At 43.4% G+C, this 19,577-nt stretch overlaps 1 protein-coding gene and 1 long non-coding RNA gene across 2 annotated transcripts in view; one reads left to right on the top strand and one right to left on the bottom strand.

Moving 5' to 3' along the window:
* Window positions 1-19,577, bottom strand: part of LOC309701485 (NACHT, LRR and PYD domains-containing protein 12-like) — a 1,029,495-nt gene that overhangs the window by 486,119 nt on the left and 523,799 nt on the right. The gene's annotated exons all lie outside the window — the stretch shown is intronic.
* On the top strand, window positions 10,172-13,616 carry LOC309701600. The gene is made up of 4 exons (XR_014275159.1): window positions 10,172-10,538; window positions 10,619-11,028; window positions 11,121-11,156; window positions 12,795-13,616. It is a non-coding gene; the product is annotated as an uncharacterized lncRNA (long non-coding RNA).

Here is a 19,577-nt window from a genome sequence, read left to right as displayed (position 1 = left end):
AAAACTGTGACATAAACTCGGCTCTGCCTGTGAATCACTCTTTGCTTCTCTTCTTCCTTCCATCCCATCATTTCATATATCACTCTCCACTTGCTGTCTATCTGAGAACAAGGCACAACTTGCTATTGCAATAAACTATAATCTAATTATCCACACCTAACAACTCTTGCACTTAATCTATAATAAAATGATGACAGAAAAATGTTATAGCCCTGCCTTTAGTAGCCTCACACAGCTCCTGCTGTTTCCTCCTCATGTCCTTACCAGCCATGTCTGCACAATGTTATATCATGAGTAATAATTTTTTTAAATCCAGCTAAATAAAACACACACATGCACACACAGTGACATTTTAGACCTTCTTCAGAATACTGTATATACTATGGGCATCATGGTGCTGATCCAGAATCCTTACATTATTATTCATTACTAGAGCTACAATAATAAAGCAATGAGGAGGGGGAAGTAATAAATATGAAATAATGTATTTATGATGATTGCATTTGTTTCACTATCCACTCTGTGCAGGGCAAAGCTTATTACATTTTTAAACTGTAGAGATACAATCATTTTACTGCTGTAAAATCCAAATTTTGTCTTATTAAATATATAAATCTAATATAATCTGCTTCTTAATGTATGTTCTTTAAAATACAGCGTGTGTTTTTTAATATATTATAATTATAATTATTATTATGTGGACATGCATATTAGATCGTTTTTTAGTGAAATATAATCCCCTCAGAAGGGCAGGAAATGCTCTGTAACTTACTTTAAAACTAAATATGTTCACTAAAACGGTGACAGAGCTACAGACCCATGACAGCCTTACACAGGTAGCCAGCAGCTGTGACCAGCACTACTTGTGCAGTTAATAAAAGGACAGGTAATGTTTGTCGCGCTGTTGCACACGGAGCACGCTCGTTTGTTTCAGTTCGTCAGTTGCAACAAGACAACTTACCAACGTGTACGTAATAAGCTAATACTCCTGTGTGCTACACACTACAGTGTACGCTGTACACCTACTTACTGGGTTTGTCGCATCAGTCTGTGTCTCTGAGTTAACTTGTGTTTCTCCTACAGCTCCGGACCGCAAAAGATGCGCGTGCTCTTTGTGAGCTCGTTCCCGGCTCGTAACCAGCGCGTTCTGCCGTCGAGGGCGATCATTGGTTAAATGTGATCATGTGACTGATGCAAGCCAGATCCTTTTATTTAGCAAAACTATGATTAATAGTTAAATATTATTGTTGAAGGGCACAGACAGGACTCCGCACACACGCACACACACATAAAATAAATAAATAAATAAATAAATAAATAAATAAATGAATAAAGAAAATTTAAAAGTTGCCTCAACAAAAGGGCACTTTGGGCACTCATCAGGAAAGGGGCGGGTGCTCAAGCCCCTCTAGCCCCCCCCCCTGCACGTCCCTGCTCTTGAGTGAGCAGTGATGATTGAGCAGTCCGTTTTATTTTGCAGATTCAAGCTGCTCTTCAAAATTTTCACCACCAGATGTCACCGGAGAGGACTGTGTTGAAAAGCTTCGAGTAATGAACAGTTTTTCAATACAAGCTTCAGTGCTTCGGAAAGCTTCATTTGGCCCTCACTACTTCCAGCATATCCAACCTTCTGAGGACCCAGCCCACGTACACCGCGAAGGCCGGGTCCTCGGGAGGATGCAGCCGATGAATTTGGACGTTTAGTTTTAAAGACGTCGTGATAAGGGCGGGTCTTACTGTGAACCTGTGCGCTCATTGGCTAATAACTTGAGATTGACAAGTCCTTATCCAATGAGCGCGCGGCTTCTCCCAACATAAAGTAGTTTCCTTTGAAAAACCAAAGTCTGATTATTTTTGCCTCCACTGACGGAGCCTGTTGTTCCCGCCACAGAGACACAGTAATGTCAGAGCGGTGTTAACACTCACCTGCCTCAGCACAGCTCTCACTCTCCTCCTGCTCTCTCAGCTAAACTCACTTCCTCTCTACTTACAGGAAACCAGCGCTCAGAGGAGCCGACCGGCCTCACGTTTCACCCACAGACACGAACAGCGTGGAATTATTTTATGTCATAAGAAGAAACATATTCATGTTAGCACTCGCCTGCCTCAGCTCCACCTTCCTCCTCCTGCTGCTCTGAACGGAGAATCAACACTTTCACTTTCACTGCTCCTCCCTAAACACAGAGGATGCTGGGACTTGTAGTTTTTACCTTGTGTGATATTTATGGCTGTGACACTAAATCACAGCATGAAAACTTCCTGCAAACATGTCACAGGCGATAAAAGTTTCACATTAAAGGTGAAGTTATTTTTCTGTCTCATGTTCAATAAACAGTGAGCTGGGAAAACTGAAGAACAGACTTCAGACGTTCCCTGCAGAGTTTCTGCTGCTCGGTCGTCTGCATGTTGCTGAGACTGAGCTGATGATGAAGCTGTGATGGGTTTATGGCACGTTTGGTTCTGGAGAAGAGTTTTACTGTCGGTGCAGGTGAAATGATCAGAGGTTACAGCCTCTGGTTAAAGTGGAGGCAGCGATCAGGACGGCTGAGCAGCAGAGGTCTCGAGGGTCCTAAAGTGTAAAAGCATCAGTGTTAGTAACACAAAGATCACAGAATGGGATCATCCACACAACACTAACATCTAAATCCACGGCAGGAACTCTTCCAGTGTCCTGAAAAATCTGTGTGCACGATGCTGAGATTAAAATCTGTCTGCTCATCTTAATGCAATATTGTGAAGTTACAATTCTTTTCTGTAAAAAGAATTTTCATTTTTGTATGTAAATAAATGTTGATGTTGTGCTTTGGGATCGTGTGCTTCAATTTGACTTGTAATGTGCCAAATGACTGCAACAGGCGGCTTAAGGCGATGCCATCCAGAGTAAGGATCGTGTTAGCCAGTGTTTCTAAGATTTTTACGCCCCGTTACAATAACCTCAGTTTTATCTGAACTTAGAAGCAGAAAATTAAAGCTCATTATGTGTCTAAGACATCCCGGCAGTTTAACCAATAAAAGCGGGTATCATATGCATAGCAGTGAAAATGTATGCTATGTCTTCTAAAGCACGTATAATGTAAGCAGAACTGGTCTTTGCACAGAAGCCTGTGGAGCTTCATAATTAACCTCAGTGTGTGAAGAGGACTCTCCATTTAATAATAGCTGTAATAAAATGTTCTGGCCAACGGTGTTAAACGCTGCACTTGGGTCTAGCAGGGAAGATTTCAACTTTTCAATATGAATGAAGGCTGAAAACTGATTAGATTAATGTCTGATGATCTTTTCTGTGCTTCTTCAAGTTTGTAACACCGAACATATTAAAGGATGATATAAGGTTCACAGGAAGAGTTTAATTAGACACACATTTACTATTTTTCTTTATACTCTTTCTTTCTTGACATGTTTAATATGCTTACTATCAGAGGAGAAAATGAACCTTGTGTAGTTTAAAAACTTTTTATTTAATCAAACTGTAATGTTGTTGAACTCTGACGGACGTGTCTTTTAATCTTGTCAACAAATCCTTAATCACCTAAATGTGCCATTTATCATCTAGTAAAATGTTCCCTCTGCTTCTGTTGCACATCTCCCCCCGACACTCTCTGCTTCACCAGCCCTGTGCAGCTGGTCCAATCGCTGCGTCCTTAAACTGGTGTGTTTAAATCTCTTTACCTCTGTTGTGAACTTCACACAAAGTTTGTGGTAACAAAATCAAACTGAGGAGGATCTGGTTTGAAAAACACACACTCGCGAGACAAAATAAAAACAGACTGCTCAAAGCAAAAGCAGAGCCCTCACAGCTGGTAGCACAAAACACAGTGACAACGTGCGTATCAGATACCCTCAGTGCCAAAAGCATAAATATGAAAACATGGGATCACCAAGAATGTCCTAAAAATGGCATTGAGGGGGTGTTACAGTGAAATAAAATGAAACATTTTCATCTGAAAATGTTTCATTTTAGTAAAAACAATTCTCTGTAGTTTGATACTGTCGTTACAGACAAAGCGGATGTTTAAAGCCTTTGGACGCACATTTGAAATGCACTCATTCTCCTTATCAGCTGGAAACATTAAAGCCGTAAAATGACACACCCGCGTGTAACAAACCATTTGTTGGGGGTTGTGGATTTGACACCTCAGCATTGTGAAAGTGGGGAAACATGTTTCTGGCTGAGCTTAAGATTTCTGCTTACAACTTAGAATCTCAGCTCTAAATGTAATTCAGATGTTTTTTTAAGTAGGGCCAATGTATTATTTGACTTCTAAGGCACACACACACACACACACACACACACACACACACACGTACACACACACGCACACGCACACACACACGCACACACACGCACACACACACACACACACGCACACACACGTACACACACACGCACACGCACACACACACACACACGCACACACGCACACACACACACACACACGCACACACACGTACACACACACGCACACGCACACACACACACACACACGAACAACAACAACACAGAGAAGAAGAAGAGGGGGTCGTTTTACTACACATCATAAAAACGCAATCATTCATCTTCCAACTGTATCTTTCTGTTCTGGATTTAGAATCATTGGTTGTTTACTGATCTGTACTTTGGGAGTCACACTGTTGTGATACTGGGGAGAAAAGGGTAAGGTTTGATAGACTAAACCATTACACACAAAAGTTGAAAAACCTAAAGAGTGTGTGAGACTGCTAGCTGTGTCGTTCAGCAATAAACTCATCTATAAATGTGTTAGTAAAGAGTGACTTGTACTTCTGTCCCATTAAGCAACGGTTTAACAAATTTCACTGCAAACTATAAAAGTCATCTGGATTTAAATAGAACATAGTAGTGCAGGAAACACTAGTATAAGGTGTCTATGGAACAAATCTCCTTCAGCGTTCAAATGACCAAAGTGAGGCCTACAGGCGTTTCTCTCAGTTGGTTGTGTTCAGGGAAAAAGCAGCTAAATACACTGAGACTGCTCCACATTGTTAGTGAGTTAACTCTGGATATCTGTAGGTTTGTCAAACTTGGAGTGAACAAAAGCAGAAAACAGTAAAAGATGCAGACAGTGAAAGTCTGGTTTATTTCATGAACACAATGAAACATTTTCGGCAAAGTAGCATACATGATAAATAGATACACATGACACGGACAGTGAGAAGTAAAACTCGTCGTCTTACCACATGTTATATTCTGTAAACTTAAAATAAACCACAGAAATTAGTGTTTTAAAGTCATTATTAAAAACACGAGTCAACATTACTGAAGTGACACTTTAATGATGCTTCACATCACCGTGTTTATGATGATAAAACATGTTCTCTCGTTAGTAGATGTCTGCTACACATACATACACAAAGCTGTGTAAAGCAACTATTGGCGACTGTCAAGCCTTTGAGTCGCCGAGCAGCTGAATAGGCGAATAATGTTGACGCGCCCGCTGTTTAAAACGTAAGTCAAAGTTCCAGGTTAAAACTCCTTTATTTGTTATCAAATCCTTAAAATCGGTAGAAAAACAGTGATCAAAACATTCCAAGCTTGAGCGGTCAGCAAAAGTCGACTTCCTCCATCACCCACTCATTCACAAAAATTCCCTCAGGACGTGAACAGATGATATAGCAATCACTATTACCGACACCACGTGACCCAAAGCTACGCCTTATCCACAATAGCAACTATAAATAACGAATCTAAACGTATATACATAAAATACAGAAATGAATGAGGTGGAATGAATACTACAAATGTACATAAGGTGCAGCTGCAGTCTGGCAGTGGGAGCAGTGTGACAGGTCAACTGTTAAGAAGGGAGATGGCGAGGGGAAAGAAACTGTTCCTGTGTCGGGTGGTCCTGGTCTGCAGGCTTCTGTACCGTCTGCCAGAGGGCAGCAGATCAAAAAGTCTGTGTGCAGGGTGTGAGGGGTCTGTGATGATTTTCCCTGCCCGTTTCCTGGTTCTTGAGCGGCACCCCCCTGCCCTCCATCCAGGATGGAGGGCAGGGGGGTGCCGATGATCCTATCTGCTGCCCGTACAGTCCGCTGCAGTCTGCTCTTGAACTTGAAGCTTTTGTTACCATACCTCAAACACATGTACCCATACCTTAAACAAAAGCACTGCTTTGCACCCTAGTTGCAATTATGCAACACACATGGTCCTGCATACTACACTCTATTTCACACATAAGACACTTCGTTCACAAAATGAAATTTCAGGGTGCCACCCTGGAAAACATCCAAAATACAAAGCACATCGGGTAATTGCAACCACTCAATACACACCTGAAGGCACATACTTGAAAAACTGAACACCAATTAGCCAACTACAAAAAGCCCTCAGTTTAGCCAATTAAAGAACTTTGCAAGCATGGATGGAGGGAGAGCAAGAGGAGGAGGTCGTCGAAGAGGCCACGCACAGACCCATATTTCTGATGATATAAGAGCAACTTTGGTGGACCATGTCATCAACCATGGCCTGACTATGAGAATTCTCTAGAATGACTCGAAGACCTTCTGGGGCAGGACGCCAACGCCTGTTCACACAACAGCAGGAACTTGCCGTTGTGGACCTAGTGAGGGCAGACAATGCCATCCGTCTCCACCAGCTACGAAAGCAAATACAGGGAGTGCAGAATTATTAGGCAAGTTGTATTTTTGAGGAATAATGTTATTATTGAACAACAGCCATGTTCTCAATGAACCCAAAAAACTCATTAATATCAAAGCTGAATGTTTTTGGAAGTAGTTTCTAGTTTGTTTTTAGTTTTAGCTATTTTAGGGGGATATCTGTGTGTGCAGGTGACTATTACTGTGCAGAATTATTAGGCAACTTAACAAAAAACAAATATATACCCATTTCAATTATTTATTTTTACCAGTGAAACCAATATAACATCTCCACATTCACAAATATACATTTCTGACATTCAAAAACAAATCAGCGACCAATATAGCCACCTTTCTTTGCAAGGACACTCAAAAGCCTGCCATCCATGGATTCTGTCAGTGTTTTGATCTGTTCACCATCAACATTGCGTGCAGCAGCAACCACAGCCTCCCAGACACTGTTCAGAGAGGTGTACTGTTTTCCCTCCTTGTAAATCTCACATTTGATGATGGACCACAGGTTCTCAATGGGGTTCAGATCAGGTGAACAAGGAGGCCATGTCATTAGTTTTTCTTCTTTTATACCCTTTCTTGCCAGCCACGCTGTGGAGTACTTGGACGCGTGTGATGGAGCATTGTCCTGCATGAAAATCATGTTTTTCTTGAAGGATGCAGACTTCTTCCTGTACCACTGCTTGAAGAAGGTGTCTTCCAGAAACTGGCAGTAGGACTGGGAGTTGAGCTTGACTCCATCCTCAACCCGAAAAGGTCCCACAAGCTCATCTTTGATGATACCAGCCCAAACCAGTACTCCACCTCCACCTTGCTGGCGTCTGAGTCGGACTGGCGCTCTCTGCCCTTTACCAATCCAGCCACGGGCCCATCCATCTGGCCCATCAAGACTCACTCTCATGTCATCAGTCCATAAAACCTTAGAAAAACCAGTCTTGAGATATTTCTTGGCCCAGTCTTGACGTTTCAGCTTGTGTGTCTTGTTCAGTGGTGGTCGTCTTTCAGCCTTTCTTACCTTGGCCATGTCTCTGAGTATTGCACACCTTGTGCTTTTGGGCACTCCAGTGATGTTGCAGCTCTGAAATATGGCCAAACTGGTGGCAAGTGGCATCTTGGCAGCTGCACGCTTGACTTTTCTCAGTTCATGGGCAGTTATTTTGCGCCTTGGTTTTTCCACACGCTTCTTGCGACCCTGTTGACTATTTTGAATGAAACGCTTGATTGTTCGATGATCACGCTTCAGAAGCTTTGTAATTTTGAGACTGCTGCATCCCTCTGCAAGATATCTCACTATTTTTGACTTTTCTGAGCCTGTCAAGTCCTTCTTTTGACCCATTTTGCCAAAGGAAAGGATGTTGCCTAATAATTATGCACACCTGATATAGGGTGTTGATGTCATTAGACCACACCCCTTCTCATTTGCCTAATAATTCTGCACTCCCTGTATGTGTGTGCGTGTCCAGGGTTCAGCTGAGACAGTGTCCTTCGCCCTGCCAGGCTAAGTAAACAGTCTTCCAGCCAACCCAGGTGGCCTTGCATGGAATGGGAAGGAACAGACTCAACACAGTCGTTATCAGGGTGTTGTTCAGCTCCGACCTTGAGCCCACGTCTGGGGCTGAAGGGGTATCCGCATAAGTGATGGTGCTTTTTACTTTAGTGCGAACAGCTCATATGAATTTCAAAGCAGTTCTACAGTCCAACACTGGTCTCTCAATCTCCCGTTGGAGAGCCGCGAGCTTCGCCATACTTGCGTTCTGTGATGTTGTCATTCTTGTGCTCAAGGAGCCGATTCTGAGAACTCACGGCAGTGTGCCTCCCCGAGATGTCATCCAATTTGTGCCCAGAGATGTTATTCCGAGCGAGCCTTTCCGAGATGTATCCAGTCTGCAGTCAGAGATCTTATTCTGAGTATCCACAGCAGCCGTAGTCTCTCCAAGATCTTATCCGTGCTGACTCAATGAGCCCATTTTGAGAAACTCACGCCTCTCCCATCGTTCCAATCCCAGCGGGCAGCCTCGTGGGGGTTTGAACAGCCGGTTCCGCTTTCTCAAGCCAGCTCCGATCAGCCAGAACCCTGTTACCATGGTTCCGAATAGGTAGATATCTTCAGCACGCAGACTCACCCGAGCCCAAACTTCTCGTTGAGAAATTGCATTTAGGGACCAGTTTTCAACAGGACAATGACCCCAAACACACCTCCAGGCTGTGTACTAGAAGAAGTATACTAGATGGCGGCGCGCACAGACGCAGCGGCTCTATGCTCTCCACTTGGGTGCCTTTCTTTTTTGTTTCTCCACTTTTTCTTCTTCTTTTGTTTTCCTTATTGTGAAGCCAAATTTTCCTACAACCATCTGGAATTATGCAAGATCGGATATAACAGCCAGATCCCCATTACCAGTGATTATCAGAGGGTGCACAACATCCCCCCAGAGATAGCGAGAACATCGGGTGCTCCGTGGATTGTTATCGGCTCTGCCAAGAAACGCAGGCGGCGGAAGGAACGCAAACAAAAGCGGGGATGCCTGTCGGGCCTGCTGGCCAGGCTAAAGAAGCAGCCTTTCAAACCACCGCTCCCGAGCATCTTTCTGACCAGCGCACGGTCGGTCGTCAACAAAATAGATGAACTGAACCTACTTCTCGCCGCACAGCCAATCGTCCGTGACTGCTGTGTCCTGGTCGTCACGGAGACATGGCTCACTCCGCGAGGCTCCTGCCTACGACAGCCGTAACGCTCCGACAATCCATCAAGCGGTGGTAGCTTAGCAAAGTCGTACTGAAACATCTGACAGATTTTCGAGCGCCGTGCACATAAAATCGTTTCGAGGTCAGTAAACACAACCAGAGTTCATACATAAGGCACACGGGGTTATAAGGGGCTCTGTCGACTTTCAGAAAAATCAAAGGATTGATTTTAAGTGCGCCGTATTTTCCAAACAACACGGTAATAACGACGGCCCGCTAGCATGCTCTACCAAAAATAGTGCTTTGTTGTGTATCTGACGGACGAAAGCTAAACCAGTTCCACACCACTGAAGCTGCAGCATTTTTACAAACCAGTTCTGGTTCATCCGTTTCATTTAGCGATCCACTTTCGCTCTTCTCATTCTGCGTCATCATCCAATTCCACCTGTGATCTTGTGTCACCATTGCTCTCTGAGCTTTGTGTTGCTTCTTCTGTCACCTGACAAATAGGACATACATGACAATAAGAATAAAATGTGGAGCTGCTTCAGTGTGTCTGTCACTTTGTGCAGATCTTGACTGATCAGTAATGTTTGTAGGCTGAGTGCATTTTTAAAACAAGTTGTGCAAACTGCACTACAAGGTGGAATATTTGCAAAATCATGAATATGACCTATGAATACGTCAGTGCCATTAAGATGAAATTCTTGTGTCACCAACATTTTAACGTTAGGCATATAATTCTAACAGCCTCTGTAAACTAATATCCTGGCTGCTCGGGGCTGCTGTTTTCTCTGACAGCTTCACTTAGATTAGAATTAGAAACGCTGCTCTGAGACTGAGAGAACTAACAGTGCTGCATGTTGTGCTGTTAGTTTCCAAAACACGTTATTCATGGTTACATACAGTTTTAGACTGATGTGGGCCAAAGCCTAGCATAGCCTGCAACGTTATTGTGACGGACACATTTTATGTGTCAGACCCAGGACCCTGAGCAGTTATGGACTAATATTATAATGTATGTATTTTGTATTGCTGTCCCTCGTTCTCCCTGCTTGTAGACGTGTGTGTGTGTGTGTGTGTGTGTGTGTGTGTGTGTGTGTGTGTGTGTGTGTGTGTGTGGCCCTGGCAGGTGATTGGCCACACCTGCAGCTGATCAGGCCTGTCGGAGGAGCTATTTGAGAGTGTGGTGGAGCTCTCTCCGACGCTGGATCATTGCGTGGCTTCACGTCAGTCTCTCGACCAGTTCCTAGTTTGAGTCTGCTGCATTATTGTGTGTCTGACGGCTTCCTCTCTCTTATGTCCCCAGGAGTTACGGGGAGACGAGAGGACAGCGAGCACGGGGTGCTCATCACGGAGAAGCGGAGACAGGAGCACTAGCACTGGGAAGAGGACACGTCACGGGAGTCGGGAGAGCACGGGATTTATTGTCATGTCTGTCCATCGCTGTAAATAAACGCACTGCTTGTACATAGAGCACCGCGCCTGTGTCCTCCTTCCCTACACCCCCACGGTCTGCCAGCCAGACCGTGACATTATGAGTGAACTTGGCTTTAAGTGACTTACAGGTTTCTCTGAAAAATACTTTCTTATATCCAGGTTCTTCCTCTTTGCTGCCGTCCTCCTCTCCTCCTGGGAGCGCAGGCTTGCCGCTGCTAAAACTCAACAGAGCTCCCTGAAAGGTTCAGCCAATCACATTGGCCATATTTGTCACATGAGGTAGGACTCCAGTACAGGACGTAATTTAACTCTTTCGGCACCGCTGGGTGAATGAGACGTTGACAGATCTTTTTTTTTCTTCTTTCTATCAGGTTTGCTTTTCTTTACTCGAAGAGATCAAATTATTGGTGAGGACAATTCAATAATCGCTGGATATTGGTGGGGACATGTCCCCTCCGTCCATGCCAAATCGACGCCCTTGCCCGAATCGATTCAATCCATGATTCGATTCGATTCGATTTGGGGAAATTTTGCCTCAGACAGTCAGCAATATTATAATTTAGATCATACCCCCCCCCACACACACACACACACACACACACAGCCTTATGGGTACAGTAGTCTCCCGCTACACCTCCTTTTAGCTAAAGACATACTTCACAATGACTCACTCAGCTCACAAGAACAGGAATGCAGAGCATTATCAAACGTTAAAATGATACACATCTCTCACTTGTTCACTCACATTTAAACGAAACACATAATTGTAAACATCTCTAACAGCCTAAGCCAGCTTTGAATAGGGCCTGAATGGATAACTTCAGAGAATTACACATCCAATCTTACACGAGGGCTCACCGCTCGACCAGATCTGGTAACAGTCCCTGTTGGTGTGAGGTGGCTCCTATTTCTCCTTAGAAAACCTGTCTGTCTCTACCACATAAGATCTGGGAGCACTGGCAGGTCCAACTACTGCTCCAGTGGTTCCTTCAGTAGTAATCTACACCTTCTGTCCTGACTCTATGTCTGCGGTTGTAGTGTTTTGCCTGCTCACGCCTCCCCTCCTCATCCTTCTCGCGAAAAGCCTGTAGGTCGGGCCACTTTGGCACCAGCTTCGCAGCAGCTTGTGGCAGAGAGGTACGCAGGTGTCTCCCCATGAGCAACTGTGCCGGTGAGAGCCCATGTTCCAGTGGGGTGGCCCTGCACGCTAGCAGTGCTCTGCTGTAGTCACAGTCCTCTCAAGTCTTTAATGGTACGATCAGCGCGTTCTGCCTCCCCGTTGGCTTGGGGGTACCTGGGGCTGCTCGTTTCATGTGTGAACTGGTACTCTTTAGCAAAGTGCTTGAACTGTTCTGATGAAACTTGCGGCCTGTTGTCCGATACCACAGTCTCGGCAACTGCACGTCTTGCAAAGGCCTCTTTTATAGCATTAATAGTGACCTCTGCTGTTGTGTCTCTCAGTTCAGCAAGTACCACGACCAGATTTGGTGTGTGGTAGTAACAGGCAAATGAACTTTTGTTTTTAATGATTTGAATATATATGAATGCTTGTGCATAAATACACAAACAATACACATATGCTTTCATGCTTTCAATTGTGTAATTTACGTGATCTAGGTCAGCGGTCTCCAACCTTTTTTGCACCACCGACCGGTGTATGCCCGACAATATTTTCACGGACCGGCCTTTAAGGTGTCGCGGATAAATACAACAAAATAAAACTAGTACCGGTACCGAAAAAGAAGATTTATTCATAACACACGTGAAAAGACCCAGGAAAACCGAGTTAATGATAAAAACGATAACAAAATAACGCTGAAAAGCGATAAAAACCCTGAAAACCAGACATTTCACACCTGAGCCTCAACTCTCGCGGCCCGGTACCAAACGACTCACGGACCGGTACCAGTCCGAGGCCCGGGGGTTGGGGACCGCTGTTCTAGGTAGCTCTGTTTTGGAAGTTCAGTTCAAGCTAGAAATGTGCTTTGGAGTTTGTACGTGTTTTGTCTCTAGGGGCCACCACATATATTTCTATTTACATTCAGGTGACAGCAATCCATGGATGGTTTCGACATGCAAGAGGATATTTTCCCCGGTGCCCAGCGGGAGAAGACACTGCTTGCGATGTCGATGAGGTCCTGTGGCCAGACCCCAACAGACGGCGGGATCCATGAGCCCACGTATGCACAATTGTCATGATTTTTTGTGTGTACAGTATAGTGTTTTTTCTATTACTGTATTATGTTTGTGTTTTGCTTTATCTGAATTGATGGTGCTGCAGTGGACAATATTGAGTAGGCCTATTTGCTTTTTTTGGTTGTTTGTGTCTCCTGAAAATGTGCCTTCAGAATAAACAATGACAATGAAAGACTGCAGTGTTTTATATGAAGTAGACTAGTGTGTCCCCCTGATCTGATCTGCATGTGATGCAAGTATGTGTCATTTTGTCAACAGAGTTACATCTTGACAGAGGAATGTTAGGTTTTGACAGCAGAGTTTCAGTTTGGCACAGATGTGAATGGTATATTTTGATGTGTCATGTTTACTTGTGTTTAGAGTTTTGGCACAATGAGCGACGTTTTGCAAAATGTGTTCAAGCAACGGGCAAAAACTGTAACATGTTTTTCACCAAAGATTTCAGCAATTATAAAAATTCAACTCAAGCTATTCAGCTATTAGCATTCACACTGCATTTTCTACAGGAAGTACATTTTATATACCAGTTTCAGTTCAAAGTGCATTAAAAATAATAAATAATTATTAAAAATAATACCATCAATATGTTACTGCACTACACTTACTGGACTTGTGGAAGTATTTTGAGAACCATAAGAGATTCTTACAAATGTTTGAAAGAAAAAAAATCTTTAACATAGCTGGAGACTCGTGTAGAAATATGAACGAGTTTATAAAGTTTCTGTCATGGTGTGCTGTGACAGGCAGGTAGTAGGACCCAAACACAGGACTCTTACGTGGAATGAAACTTGAATCGGCAGCTTTTATTGCTGGAAACTCAGGTGGACTCAAGAAACTACAAACTAAGAAACAAGAACTAGGAAAACAAATCAGGAACTATGAACAAGAATCAAGTAAAGAACACGGAGGAGAAAAAACACCCAGCCCACTGAAAACTAAAGAAACCCCCAAAAACATGAAGAACAATCATTAAGGAACATATTTACATATTTAGAGTTACTGCAACACCAACACTGGGTCACAGCTTCAGTGTCAGTCGGTGACTTTTGGTCTGCAACAGCAGCAGAACAGACTTCTCAGTCTTTTGAAGAAGCCCTTTTTCTTCTTCTTGATCTGACGGTCTTCGGACTTCATGCTGGCTTCAGGTTCTGGAAAAGGTTCCTCAAAGGGAACATCAGGAACCGGCCCAATTTCAGAACAAGATCCGTTGATCATATGATCTTCACCTTCAACACAGGATTTGGACTCGCCATAGGGTTCCTCACAGGGAGCGTCGGGCTCTGCAACACTTTCTGACAGAGCTCCTTCGATCGTAAGGTCTCGAGTACTCAGACTGGATGCCCTTTCAGAAAGAAGTTCCTCACAGGGAGCGTCGGGCTCTGCAACACTTTCTGACAGAGCTCCTTCGATCGTAAGGTCTCGAGTACTCAGACTGGATGCCCTTTCAGAAAGAAGTTCCTCACAGGGAACGTCGGGCTCTGCAACACTTTCTGACAGAGCTTCTTCGGCTGGTGGAACATTTGCCACTGAAAGGCCGTCAGAGGAGCGCTCACCATTTGTGCTCTTCACATCAGGACTTGAAGGGGGCTCAAAGATTTCACATATCCGGATCCTTGCTACATCAGCAATGGTCTTCAGCAACAGGGGTGCAAAGTTTGCAACTTGGATAGACAGAATTTCTTCAGGAAATTTCTGTCTAATCTCCGTCAGGATGCTGTCGACCAGATCGTCTCGGATAGAGCGGGTGAAGACGGCCTGTGTTTCCATCGCCGTGAGGCTCTTGGAGACACGATCTAAAGTGGCCTTGGTGACACTGGTGGAGAGGATACTTAGACTCTGGGAGGCCATGTTTAGGAGGGGACGAGGAGGAAGCTCCCAGAAGCCCTGGAGAACGCGGGGAACTACCTCGACCACTACCTCCTGCGCGGTGAGCAGTTTGCTGTTAGGCTGTTCCTGCTGCTTCTTTTTCAGGATTTCAACGTAATCCTTCACCGCGCTGAGGAGTTTAGGTGCTCTGTAGAAAAACATGATAAGAGTTATCTGTTAAACATATTCAAAGCATCATTTAAATATTGAAACACTGTAGCTGGACTGTTAACCCTGTAACCACCTTTGTATCATACATGAGTTTCTGAGACCTCGATCTCATCAACATGATCAATACTTGCTATAATTTCTAAATGTTGTGGACAAAACTCTTTTTTAGTCTAAAGTTAACATTGTCGTTAACACAAAGTTGCCAAAAACACCCAGTGTATCAAATGTGATACAAAAAATAAATACACAATAAAAGTAAATCATACACAACATGACATAGCAAAGAACTCATGTGTGGCTTTTGTTTAAAGGGTTGATAAACATCTCAGTTCCAAAGAATCTGAATTTTCTGGCTGTTTTTTGATGGGTTGGGTCTTACAGGGTTAATAACTGTATGTTACATGTGACTCACTGAAATTTAGGAGGTACGGCCTCTGGGAACTGAAGAAGCAACCTGGCTTCAAATTCAACGTCCCTCATTTTATTGCTGACGTTCACCGCCCACACCTGAAACAGAAAACACATTTACAGTGCGCTTATGTGTAAAGGTTATGTGCACGTAATGAAAAAAAAGTCTTGTGGGTTTTCTCGTCTTACCAGCCTTAGAAGAGGTTTGGCTTCCTCTTCGTCAAAATCCTCTAACTCAAACTCCCACAGCCTTCAAAAGAAAGCAAAGCAGAGGTTTTCTCTCAGCACTTACACGTCATCACAAACAGACTTTCAGGTGTGACAGTAACTCACTGCTCTCTGAGCGTCTCCCTGCTCTTCTCCACCAAAAGATCTCTCAGATCTTCAGCAGTGAGGTTCGGTGGAATTAGATCTTCCTGCTGAAGTCTGAGAAACTCCGTCATTATCGCAACCTAAAAGTAAAGGAGACATTTAATCACCACCACTCTCAGGTCCTCAGAAATGACCTGATATTTTCTGTCAGCTTTGGTTTGCATGAATCTGGGTCTAACCTGAGCCTTGTAGCCCGGAAGATACCAGCAGATCTTTACAGCTGTTTCATAAATCCGTGTGTTGAACAACACCTGTCAAAGAAATAGCAATTTAGTCATTGTTACTTAAAATGATTCTCAGTTTGTCAACTTTTAAAACGACATCAAATTCTTCAAATTACTGAAATGCAGTAAAAGCAAAAGCGTCACATACCCTGATAGGCTTATAGATTCCTTGACTCTTTTCCATTTAAACGTGTTCAAATCAAAGTCAGGAAGAAAAACGTCAACTGCTCTCCAACGATGGCGTACGGGGGATCTGGACCTGAAAATGCTCTCAGCTCGGTGGTCTCGCACAGATGAGCTCTTTTGACAGTCTGATGTTTATTTATGAATGCAGAATTTCTTGAGCAGTCACCATGGAAACTTGATGCAGCTTCATGTTGTTAAATTAAAAGTAAACACTGTGTATTTTGCACTACACTCCACTAAACTTATCATATAAGTAAATAAAGTGTGGGTTAGGTCCCTCCTGTGGAAAGAGCCACACAAACCGATGGATCAGAAAAGACAAAGTCAGCTACAGCATGCCTTTTCATATTATGTGCCTGCTTATCTCCATTTCTTTACAGTAGATGGGAACTTTTGCAGTAAAGCAATGGCTTACAAACAGTGGACTGTGGACTAATGCAGACATCTGAAGCCTGACAGCAGCTGGTATATACACAGCTTTGGACAAACTGGCCCTTTAAACAGCCCAGAGGAAGAAGAGACCTCTGCGTTATCAGTGCAGCCTAAAGCACAATAATAATAATACTATTAATATGATTTTTAGAGCAATAATGCCCCAAATAATGAAGTCATTAATTACACATCCGTCATGCTTCACAGGAGGTCAGGAGTGACCGATGAACGTGATGCTACATTAGAGTCTGTCCTATGAGTTCAGCAGGAGGAGGTGAACCCACAGCTGGGACCAGTTCTCTAGTGGGTCCAGTATCATACTTGTGTTCATCCTGGTCTGAACCTGGTCAGAAGAACTGACTTCACTTTTGAAAATTCAATACTTATAAAAGGTAACCCCAAACAGTCTACAACGGCTGTTTTCTGTCCACCGAAGCAAATTTGATTGACGAGGTTTTTGTACCTTCACTTCTCCAAAAAGCAAATAAAGAGATTAAACAAAGATTTACTGAACGACCGTCAGAATTCCCAGAGCTAACGTAGATCGCTTTATGCTCTTGAGTCAGGAGGGATAAGAAAAGTGACTGCAAACATTGTGGAACGATTCATAGCGTTTGATTGCTTGTGTGAATGTATTAAACAGGAAACCAGGAGCTGCAGAAACCCAGTAATGCTGAAGACGCATGCGTGTGCGTTTATTACAGGTTTTTCTGAATGCTTAAACCCTAACTGTGATTCTTACAGCACAATTCCTAAAACTATTGATACTTATAGCAAAACCACTCACTGAGTGTGCAAAGCTAAAAGCACAAACACTGCTTTGCACTCAGTTTGCCATTTTGTAACACACACTTTGCAAACCTGTAGCTACAATCCACTGCACAGCACTCTTTTTGCAGAACTGTAAACACAACTCACTGCTTTGCACTCAATTTCCAAATGATCAACGCACTCCTAGCAAAACTATACACATTTATGGCCATTATTTACACTATTTTGTCAACTGTCTGGCACACTGCCACATGTGAAAGCTTTTTTAGATAATTAGTTCACTTTGCAATCAGCCTAAGCACTATGATACAGGTAAGCTCTGTGTGTGGAGTACAATGGAGGGAGCAGGAAGAGTGAGAGGAGGCCGAGGAAGAGGACGTGGAGGTGAAGAAGTAGGATGAAGAGGACGACAAGGACAAGGAGGAGCAAGAGGAGGACGAGGAGGGGGGAGAGGACGGGTAAGAAGAGTAAGAAATAGAATTGCTGATGACATCAGAGCTACAATAGTGGACCATGTCATCAACCGTGGAGTGACCCTGAGGGAAGCTGGCCAACGGTTTTTTTGGTTTTTTCTCAAACTTAAGTAACTGAAACCTTTCATTGAACTACAGCAGAAACAGATTGGAAATGCCAAGTTATTCTAACACTAGTGGACTTGTTAAACAAAACATTTGTTTCACTTCTTTCTCAACATGCAGCACCATTAAGAACAGTGGACCAGCATAGTTGGTCTGCATGAGCACACTTACTGCAACAGTTGTACATGCTGAAACTGGTTGCTGGCAGCTGATGTGAAGAAATGTCTGGACACATCAAAAGTTTTCTTTTTCATTTTCTTCCTCCCTTGGATAACATACACATGGCAAATAAAAACATGTAACTAGGGTGACGTGAAGTGTGTATCATCAGGTTTAACTAAAATATAATGAGGCTGTCCATCTGTGAAGTAATTGTTCCTTCAAAAACCACTGTGACAACAGATTTTATTTCATTCATTTGATGGTTTTCTATTCTGTATACTGGAACTTTTTAATAGCCCCCCTGTCCACACATCCTTGACATGAGACTTTCTGCAGAGTTGCACATGATGAATGCACACAAAACTTAAAGTGTTGCTGTCATATTTTTTTGGATGTGGTTTGTTGTCATAATCAAGAACGTGTCTTATTTTTTATTTGTGTTGTTGCTGATCGGCCATTGGACTGCTGAGCCTGCAGTGAACAGCCAGTCACTGACTCTTGATGCTAGAGCAAGGACAACTGAGCTCTCTCTCTCTCTCTCTCTCTCTCTCTCTCTCTCTCTCTCTCTTTTAAATAAATAATACGTTCGAGCTGTTTATGTTTTTGACTTGTTATGGACTATGACTGGCAATGGGAGGGCTGGCGGACTCATATTATGGAGGTGGAGGGTAGACACATTTTGTGTGCAAGAGACCACATACTACAGTGGTGATTGACACAGACTTCAATGGACATTTAGGTGAAGGGAACAGAGGTTATGAGGTGTTGGGTAGGTGTGGTGTTTAGGAGAGAAATCTAGAAAGACAGATGTGGGGCAGATTTTCCAAGTGGAAATGGCCGTGGTGCACACATACTTCAAGAACAGGGAGGAACTTGTAGAAATATATGAAAGTGGAGGAAGCTGCACACAGGGCAACTAAATATTATGCAGAAGGTGAAATCAAAAAGACAGGAGACAAGGTGTCAGGGAGAATGCAGCTATGCAGCATCAAATGGTAGTTTGAAGGATGAGTTTGGACATCAAGAAGAGGAAGTGAGTGAAGGCAGAGACATGCAGGAGTATAAACAGGCTCTGGGTAGTAGGGAAGACTTACCAGATGGCTGGGATAGTACAGCTTTATTGAGATAAACTGCCAAGAAGGGGTTTGACGTCTTCTCTGCACAGAAGAAAGGGAAAAAAGAAAAGTGATTTTGAAAGTATTTGAAGGAAGAGATTTACAAAGAAAAAGAAGTGTAGTTAGCGAAATGAAGAAAATAGACCAAGAAACTGGGAGGCTAGGCATGTAGCAGAAAGAGGTGACAAAGGAAAAGGTTCAGTGCCACGTATGTGAAGCTGGACCCCAAGGAAATGAGGGAATGAGACTTGCTAGGCAGAGAGTGAGTTTGAATGGATGTTCAAACCCAAAAAAAAAAGATATATTCACATAACATAGATTGAAAGAAGCTGCAGGTGGCACAGCAG

This window comes from Aulonocara stuartgranti (genome assembly GCF_965226115.1).
Source record: "Aulonocara stuartgranti genome assembly, chromosome: 23".
Lineage (NCBI taxonomy): Eukaryota > Metazoa > Chordata > Actinopteri > Cichliformes > Cichlidae > Aulonocara > Aulonocara stuartgranti.
This window is presented reverse-complemented; position numbering and strand designations above follow the sequence as displayed.